The following is an 8,943-nucleotide window of genomic DNA, read 5'->3' as shown; positions in this document are numbered from 1 at the left end:
GTGCAGAGGGAAATCAATTGACTAAGCTTCCAGAATTACTTTAGAGACTCAAACAGTGTCAAATCAATTTCCTGTGTCTGTGGCAAACACCAGGAGATTCAGAATTAAGAATCCCCAGTGGAGTCCACTCTGCTTCCTTGACCACATGTGTTTAGTGGGGTTTTCATTACACCATCCTACTTCTCTGTATAGATGTTTTCTGTCGATGAACTCTTTTTCACTGTGAGATGTGGGCACTGTGCACAGCTCATAATCTGTCAGAAGGTGGGTGATGGAACAGGACGCTAAAACTCAGGATCAAACCAACATACATGCAAGCCAAGAAAATCAGTTCATTAAAGGAAACCGAGTAAAGAGTCACTCAAAGCTGAACCCAAAGCTTTCTATTAGTAAATTAAAACCTTCATGGGTGCTTTTCAAGACCCCTTAATTTTATCTGAAGTGGTTATGTAGCACTTGGACCAGATAAATGAGCACTGGGCTAAGTGATCTCCAGAGTCCCTTCCAGACCAAAGCTTCTGCAGCCACACAACACAGCATGTGCTGGATTCATTTCCCATCAGTATCTAAAGTACAGATGTTTACACTCCCTGGGCTGCCTGTGTTATCAGTGGGAAACAGCCCTGGCTGGGACAGCGAGCCTTGCTCAGGCTCCTGAGGCTGAAAATAAACTGCAGAGAGAAGGGGTGAATAAATGCTGCTAAGAGGGGTTAAACCAAAATAGTATTTTTCCAGTATTTCCTCAGATTCAATTATGTATAGGACTGTGATTCTGCTTCCTTTGTGCAGAAAAGCTCCCACTAACATTAATGGGTACTTTCTTTTTCCTTAAAAAGATGTACAAAGCACAGCCCCCAGACTACAGGCAAAAATATGCAATTTCAGTATAAATCAAGAATGTTTGGTTCAGCTCCAAGTGCAGTGTGAGAAGAACAGAACTAAAATTCACCTCAGGCCATCCAAACACAACAAATGAAATTTTGAGAGAAAGTGTAGGGAATGTAGTTACAGCAAAATGTGTATTGTGTGTTTGTGTTGAGCAAGGTTTTGTTCTTTGCTGAGCAGCATGACCTATTTCCCAGCATCATGTGATTTTTGTATTGGAAGACTCTTCTGTAAAGAAGTAGAATTCATTTTCCAGTAGAGACAATACTGATTTTCCTTAGTTCAGCCCAATGAAACAGTTTAACATTACATTACTTTTTATTTATATTTTTAAATGTCATCACCCTTTTAAAAGATACAGACAAATAATGCATATGTACATGCTTATCTGTTGCTGGCAACATGTAGTTTCGTTATTTCATTCAAAGAAATGTACAAGGCATGGGGAAAATCCAAATTAAAGTACACTAGGATTTAATATGATTTAAAATCCATTTCCAGCCACAAGAGCAGCTAAGCACTTAGGCATTTAAAGTACACAAAAGGAATTTAAGCTGCCTTCCACACCTCCCACCTCACAGAGGTGCCTAAGTTTCCTGCTTAAATTCTGCTTAGTTGCATGAAGTTTTTTAAACTCTCCACATGGAGATGAAAATCTAGGGATGTCACCTCTGGCTAAAATCATCTGGCATTCCTAAAACAGGAATTCCTGTGTTCCAGTCTCATAAGCAACTCTATCAGACTTTCTGAGTTCTTTCCTATTCGAGCCAACACTAAATCTGAGAGGAGAGAAAAATAACAAGCATATATATAACAGAGACATCTGGAACGCAACTGTTTATACAAACTCAACAGCTTTTGAAAAGCTGGGCCCTTGAAGTATACACAGGCACTCCAAATCAGCAGTCCCTTCTGAAATGCTCTCTATATATGTATTTTTAGCTTGCAGCTTCTTTATTTCTAGTCATTTCTTCTACCATACTGGAAGCCTTTGTAATTATGGTGATAGGACTTTTTTTTTAATGCTTGTGTAACTCAAAAAAATGGCCAAATGAAAGCTGATTACACTTTCCCAAATGGAAAAAACAAAGTTTTGTGCATTAAGAAATTTCAGCTCTAGCAGCAATTAGTTTTCAGGTATCTGGCAGAAAGCTGTGCTCACAGTGCAGGTTTCTGTTCATTTGTCATTACCAAGAGCACAACAGTGCCAGGAGCACAGCAATCCAGGGAATATTGCAGCCATGAGGAGAAGGCAGTGCTGAACATTTGGTAAGCTAAGCGGATATTCAGTTACGTTGGATTTAAAGCATTAACCACTTCGGGAGATGAATTCTGGCTTTCTCCATCTTTTATGTCACATGCATGCTAATGCATTGTGTCAGCAGGTGTTTTTTTCTTGAGACCTCAAATTAATTAGAGCTTAAATTTAGGACAGGATGTACCAACATTTGAAAATGAGTGTAGTTGCTGTTGTGCTTCACACATGTGACCAAAACTGTGCATCTGTGCTTGCTGAGCACCTCTGAATTTTTAAGGATAGATGAGTTCAGTGTCAGCTTCAAGTCTCCTTGACCCTTCAGCAGCTCTTGCAAGACCTGCTGTACCAATATGCAAGTGGTTGCCTGGATTCTGCTCACTCCAGAAGGGAATTGGGGCTTCTCTGCACCTGACTGGAAACAAGGAGCTGCCTTGGCACCAGGGTGTTGAACATGCCTTACACACAGCTCAGTACTGAAAACTGATATGAAAATGTTCTCCAGTGATTTCTAACCAATGGTTTGAGAAGCCAGACTGAGATTTGGGGAGGGAGGGGCTCTAGCAGGTGAAATGGGTACTAAGAGAGTGTCTTCAGGTGGAGAGAAAATCTGTTTCTGATTATATTCACACTTCCAGAAAGATTGACAAGTGAAGATCAGTGAAGGAGACTTTCTTTCCAGGATACCCTGCAGACCTGTTGGGGTTCTCTGAAATAGCTGCTTCACTCTTAAGTAGATTTCAACTGCTTTGATGTGTTAAGTGGATTTTGCTCAATTGAAAAGGATAGTGGTGCTTTATTTGAAATCTTCCTTCATGCACTCAGCAAACTCTTCCGTGGAAGGGTTTATTTTAATCCTGGGGATGATAATGGATAAATATCAGGATAGTTGCTCTCAATTTCATCCCAGAGGTAATGGCCAGAACTTCAGAGAGCTCTCTCAAATGCTGAGAAAAAGAAGATGTCATTTGCCAGAAGATGTCAGAACACAGCAGAGCAGGAATATGGAAACTCATTTCTGGGTAAATTTTGTAAGTGCTACCTTTGGGGATTTTTAAAATGCTGTTTCTGTATTCACCATTTTTATTTCTAAACTTTAGAAGTACTTCCTTCTACTGCTAAAATACTCTGTGAATGCATCATCCTTTCAGATTTTAGTTTTGATCATTTGAGTTTTATGTGCACAACACTCTCACTGGACACAGTAAGAACTGCAAAGTAGGACTGCCAGTATATAATAATATAGGGAATTTATACTTTGCTGTAGTTAAAATTTGGGTAGACCAAAACCAGGTCAGCCAAGTTTAACTGTCGTCCTGCTGGTGATACAATCTGAGTATTTTTCTGACTGAAGAATTACATCATGCTCTGTTTCTGCAGTCAAACTGCCATGAGCGACTTCTATGAGATCATTTCTCTGAACGAGCTATTTCTTATCTGGAAAAGGACTTGTGAGGCACACCAAAGTTCACTCAGAGGAAAAAAAATTGAAGCATTACTCTATGAGCATCCTTGTCCAAACACAAAAGTTGCAGAAAAAAAATGAGCTGCAAATACCTGTGTGGAAAATGAAGACAAAGAGGAGGCTCAGCACTTCAGAGGAACCTCAGAGGAATGGCCTTTGTCCTGTCTCCATTCCATGGGAAATACACCTGAGATGTTCTCCAGGAAGCCAGGGAGGCTGCTGGAATTTATGGCAGCCTCCTATAAAGTTACATCAGCACAGGAGATCAGCCAAAGAGTTTGTGGTTGGCCAAGCTGGCGTGGGCTGAGCAGCATTAGATGAGGTGAGCACAACTGCCAGGAGGAAGCTGTGCTGGAGGAGAGAGGGAAGGAAAAGCTACACACATCTCTGAGCTAAGGGAGAATCCCTGCCTCCTACTACAACTGGAAACCAGTTGAGAGTTCTCTGATGGCAGTAAAAGTGCAGTAATAAAGGGATTTAATGGGACTTCAAGTAAACACAGAACATAAATATTTAGATATTCCTTGTGTGTAGTTTTCTAAAGTAGGTCGAGTTATGATGTTCTGAGTGTCATATATTACAGGCAAAAGAGGGAGAACATTTGGAACCTAAACCACAGTTAAATCCACTTTTTTATATATAGGTCTACCATAGCTGCTGAGGGTAACATTTGCTTTATTGTGAAGATTCAGAGAACACAATGATCCTCTCTTTCCATGTTACTGCCTAATGTTAATCTCAAAATCTGTATCCTGGAACTACCTTTCAGAGGTAATGAACACATAAGATCTTGAAGAAAAAGCTTTAAGAGCTGCAAGCACTCACCATCTTGAAGATTATACCTATTTATTTAGTGGCATCAGTAAGGTGTGTGAAGGATAACACTAGGAACTGGGACTTAAAAATGTTCCCATAGAACTTTTCTCTTTTTCTCTTTTCTTTTCTTTTCTTTTCTTTTCTTTTCTTTTCTTTTCTTTTCTTTTCTTTTCTTTTCTTTTCTTCATGATGCATCCAAGAAAGCAGAGGAAGACCTCCCAATCTCAACTCATTATTGCCTATAAAAACCTCTTCATGCTGAATTTCTCTGGCCAGGACAGATCCTGCATGCAATCCCGCCACACCCTGAAGAGAACGAGTAGGATTCCAAACAAAACCATCATCTTTTAAAACTTACTCTGAAAAACGGACCGAACTTGTACTGCCTTTGATGTGTTCCGACCTGCTCCTCTATGTTTATACGCAGGAACAAAAAGACACCGTCAGTCTGTTGGTGCCACCTTTGTACCAAACACCAACCAAATAGCCCAGGTGAGATCCTGCTCCTTTCATGGAGCGCTTCCACCACGTCGTCCTTGGCAGGGCATGGATTTATAGGGCATGGATTTACAGGGCATGGAGCGTCTGCAGCCGAGCCCCCTCCACCGCTTCTCCTCCATCCCGCCCCGGGACTGTGCCATTTATTAACACCGCTACCTGCCCGTTTCCTGCCTTACTGAGACTTTCCGTCATCGATCCCCCAGGGCTCCATCTCCGCCTTTCTCGCACACGGATCCCCCGTGCTCGGCAGCTTCGCCCACCCCAGCCGGTGCCCGCTCCCTCCCCGCGCTGCGGGGCGGCTGCGGCGGGGCCGGGCCCGTGGGCACCTCCCTCCCTGCATCCATCCCTGCATCCATCCCCGCATCCCTGCGTGCCGCGGGATGCGCTGCCGGCCGGGCGGGCGCACACGGACCGCGCTCCCCCTCCGGAGCCAGAGCCATGTCTCCGGTGAGCGCTGGGGCTGCGGGAGAGCCGCACTCCGGGCTGGGTCATCTCCCCACGGCCACCAGCGGGTGATGTGCGGCGGGGCGGGCGCAGGGTGGGAGGCGGCTCCGCCGCATCGCGTCCCGCAGCGGCGCGGGCAGCGCGGAGCCCCGGCGGGCGCTGCGGGGCGGAGCCGCGCCGGGCGGGAGGAGCGGCGGCCGCGGCCGCTGCCGCCCCCGCTATCTGACCCGACCTTCCCCCCTCTCCTCCTCCTCCTCCTCCTCCTCCTCCTCCTCCGCCCCCCGGCTCTCCTGCCCCCAGCGGCCCGGGAGGAACTGAACCATCGCCGCACAGGAAGTAGCGGCTGCGGGGAGCGGCGGCAGCGACAGCCGGGGCTGCCGCACTCGATGAGCGACGCTCCCGCAGCCGCCCGCCCCGCTCGCCCCTTCCCCGCCTCCCGAGGGCAGCGGCGCCGAGCCAGCCCGCCGCTGCCGGGGGCTGGAGGCTGAAGCGGGCAGAGGCAGCTCCGGCTCTTCCCCAGGAGGAGGAGGAGGAGGCGGCGGCGGGGACTGCAGGTTGGTGCCGCTCCGCCGGCGAGGCGCGGGTACCGGGATGCGGGGGGAGGCGGGCGGCGGAGCCTGGCCCGGGCGGCATCCCCTGCCCGGCGCTGCCGCACGCCCCGGGCTCGGCCGGCAGCCCCTTGGGAAAGGCCCCGCTCGCCGCCCCCGCTGCGGCGGCTCGGGAGGAGCCGGGCCGGGCCCGGCTCGGTCCGGCGGTGCCGGTGCCGCCGGCGGGGGCAGCGCTTTGTGCGCCGGCGGGCGGTACCCGGGGCGGGGAAGGGCACAATGGTCCCGGCTGGATCGCATCCTGCCCATCCCGGGTGAGATGGACGGCGTCCCGGGAGGCGCAGGCTGGCGGGAGGAGGGCGGCTGGGCTCCCCGCCGAGTGCCGTGGATGGATGGATGGACGGACGGGCAAAAAGTGGGGGAGCGGTTTAAAACAGAAAGAAAGAAAGAAGGAGAGCCCGTTTCGGAAGAGCTGGGCTGTGCCTGGGTGCACGGCTTGCGAGTATAAAATGGAGAAGAGCAAACCCTATTGATCTGAGAGGCAACCAAATGGGATGCTGTTGTGCCTGGATTCTGCTCAGAGGATGCTGATGGATGTATTAAGGTGTTAGCCTAATGTGTAGGCATCCAAATAAACACGCTGATTATCCCCTTAAAGCTTTTAATACACCGTATTCTGATGGAAATTTTCGTGTTGAGATGGTTACCTGTTTGATGCCACACTTGTATGTTCTTCCCCTCCAATTTTTTTTCCTCTTGTAGTCTTTATGTTTCCTCATTGATTAGGTAGAGAGCCTGTGTGGTATGAGAAAGGAAAGTGTCAGAGTTTCCAGGAATCTTGCTGCTCATTCTTCAAAGCAGTAATAATCTCATTAGCTCATCAGGTTATCTTACTCATTAATTTCAAGGCCAAAATAAACTTCCTGGCCTTTCCCCCTCTCCTGCTCAGAGGGAAATAGGCTGGAGTCCAAGATGGCATGTTTGCTGTCAGTGAATTGCTGATGTGACAAGCATGTTTGGGAGCAGAGTGCTAAAGCTCTCCGCTTGACTTGGCACTGCTTCTCTTGTGGTGACGCTCTCCACTTGAGACTGTGCTTGAACCACAGGTCCTTTGTGTGAATTTCAACGTACTCTCAGATAGGTATATGTGTTCATTTTTTTTCAAGTTTGATTCTACAAGCAGTAGAACTTGTACAGTTTCCATTAATTTTCTTGCAAGCCTTCCGCTGAGTAGGAGATGATGAAGTTAAATGGAGTTGTAGTTGAGCATTGGGCTGGTACAGAACTCTTTGTGCTGTCAACAGTTCTGATCCTTGGATTTTAAACATAAATGTTCTATTTCCTGTAACTTTCACAGGAGCCTTGACTTTTGGTTCCATTCTGTGTACTCTAGTCTTCTTTCCCTTTCACATCTATTGTTACTGAGCCTTCATGACTAAGATACTGCTCGTTACTTTCAGTATGGTTTTCAGCCTTTTCTAAGAGTGTTCTTAAGAAAGTCTCATTATCTCTTTCTTGCCTAATTCCCACCTTCACCTTTCCACCCTTATACACACAGTTAATTGGAGAAAGCAGGACAGGGAACAGTTGGTCTCCAAATATAGCTGGAATTCAACAAGCACTGGAGAAACACCTGATCAGATTGTCCCTGCTGAGCATGATAAAAATGGCAGGACCACTTATCCAAACTTTGTAGTGCAGTTTAACAATGCATTGCAGATAGCTCTGCTGAGAGTGCTCACGTTGTGCCTGACAGGGGCTGAAATCAGAATGGGTTTTAGCTGAGGTAATGTTGGACAGAAAAAAAGAATGTGATTTCCTCTTCCCCTTGTGGTTTCTTTTGTCTCTGAGGAGGTGCATTAACAAACCGGACAAAATTCCACTTCCAATTACAGGGAACTCTACTGGCACAAAGTATACGTTCTTTTCCCAGCCAGAGCTAAAGCTTTCTGCTGTGTGTTAATCTTCTTACAAAATGAAATTATTGCATAGTCCTGTGCTGCCTTCGTTTTTTTTCTTCTCTGCCTCTGTTAGCAGAAAGATGCATTGTTTTCAAATCGTAAATGGTGTTTTGTTTACTTACAAAAGTATTGCAGAATAATTGGATTTGAGGCTTACATTTTGTGGGGAACCGGTGTGAATAAAGTATTGCTGTTAACTGTAATGAGTTCACCTAGTCTAAATTTATGATAGCCATAAATTTTGGGAGGCTGCTTCTACAGTCTATGCAAATTAAAAAAAAAAATCAAGAAAGGTTGCATTCAGTCATGCTGCTTTGGCTTACAAGAACATAATTCTTGATAAAAATGGCCAGAGTACTCATGAAGAAACTTAATTATCATCTGTAGTGGCTAAAAATGTCCTGTTCTTTCACCGGGTGTTTTTAGTGTTCATACTTGACTAATGCATGCGTAGCCTGAACAAAGACCAGGTGTTTTGGTCTTTGTTGATACCCGGAGTGCTGGGAGATAAAGAACAAAAGAAATGACAAAACCCAAGGAGAACCTAGGATTTCATTATTTCTCGGATTGTTCTACTACCTTCTGGTGCAGAGACATCAGTAATAAGCACTCTTTGTCTATGCTTGCTTTCCACGTTAGGGCCAGGGAGCTTTTGCTTGTGAGTAGCTCTTAATATGTAATTGATAACTTTTTTTACCAAAATGAAAAGGAAGGGAATGGAGAAGTATTTGAAGGCGTTATCTAAATTTCTTCTTTACCCATGATATTAACCAAGATAAAATAAGGAAAAGGAACACTAATCCCCAGGCCTCTGCTGCGTGCTTGATGAAGATACCCTTAAATGTGTTGCATGAAAATCAGTTTGCCATCTGATGCAGGATCCTGGTAGGATTCCAGGCGTGAGTCAGCACCTAAGTTAGGGACTGATTATCACTAGGACAGAGGCACCTGTGGGCAAAATCAAGATAACCTAGGAAGTGTTTAATTTGCTGATATACCAAACTTGGTTTATTAATTGGAGAGGTCCAAATTTCAAATTGTTAAAAAGGAAGTGAACCCTTGCTTATGTAT

General features: G+C 45.8%; 1 protein-coding gene across 5 annotated transcripts in view; it reads left to right on the top strand.

Moving 5' to 3' along the window:
- Positions 1-5,123: 5,123 nt before the first annotated feature.
- Positions 5,124-8,943, top strand: part of AGPAT3 (1-acylglycerol-3-phosphate O-acyltransferase 3) — an 85,626-nt gene continuing 81,806 nt past the window's right edge. For 2 of the 5 annotated variants that reach the window (XM_088160427.1, XM_088160423.1), the window contains exon 1: positions 5,676-5,920. The gene's annotated coding sequence lies outside the window, so the exon portion shown is untranslated. Of the gene's footprint in view, positions 5,370-5,675; positions 5,925-8,943 lie in introns of those variants that run through there. The other 3 variants (XM_088160430.1, XM_088160426.1, XM_088160428.1) reach the window with 3 other exon arrangements.

Source organism: Sturnus vulgaris, chromosome 2 (assembly GCF_052056855.1).
Source record: "Sturnus vulgaris isolate bStuVul1 chromosome 2, bStuVul1.hap1, whole genome shotgun sequence".
In the NCBI taxonomy this organism is placed as follows: Eukaryota; Metazoa; Chordata; class Aves; order Passeriformes; family Sturnidae; genus Sturnus; species Sturnus vulgaris.
This window is presented reverse-complemented; position numbering and strand designations above follow the sequence as displayed.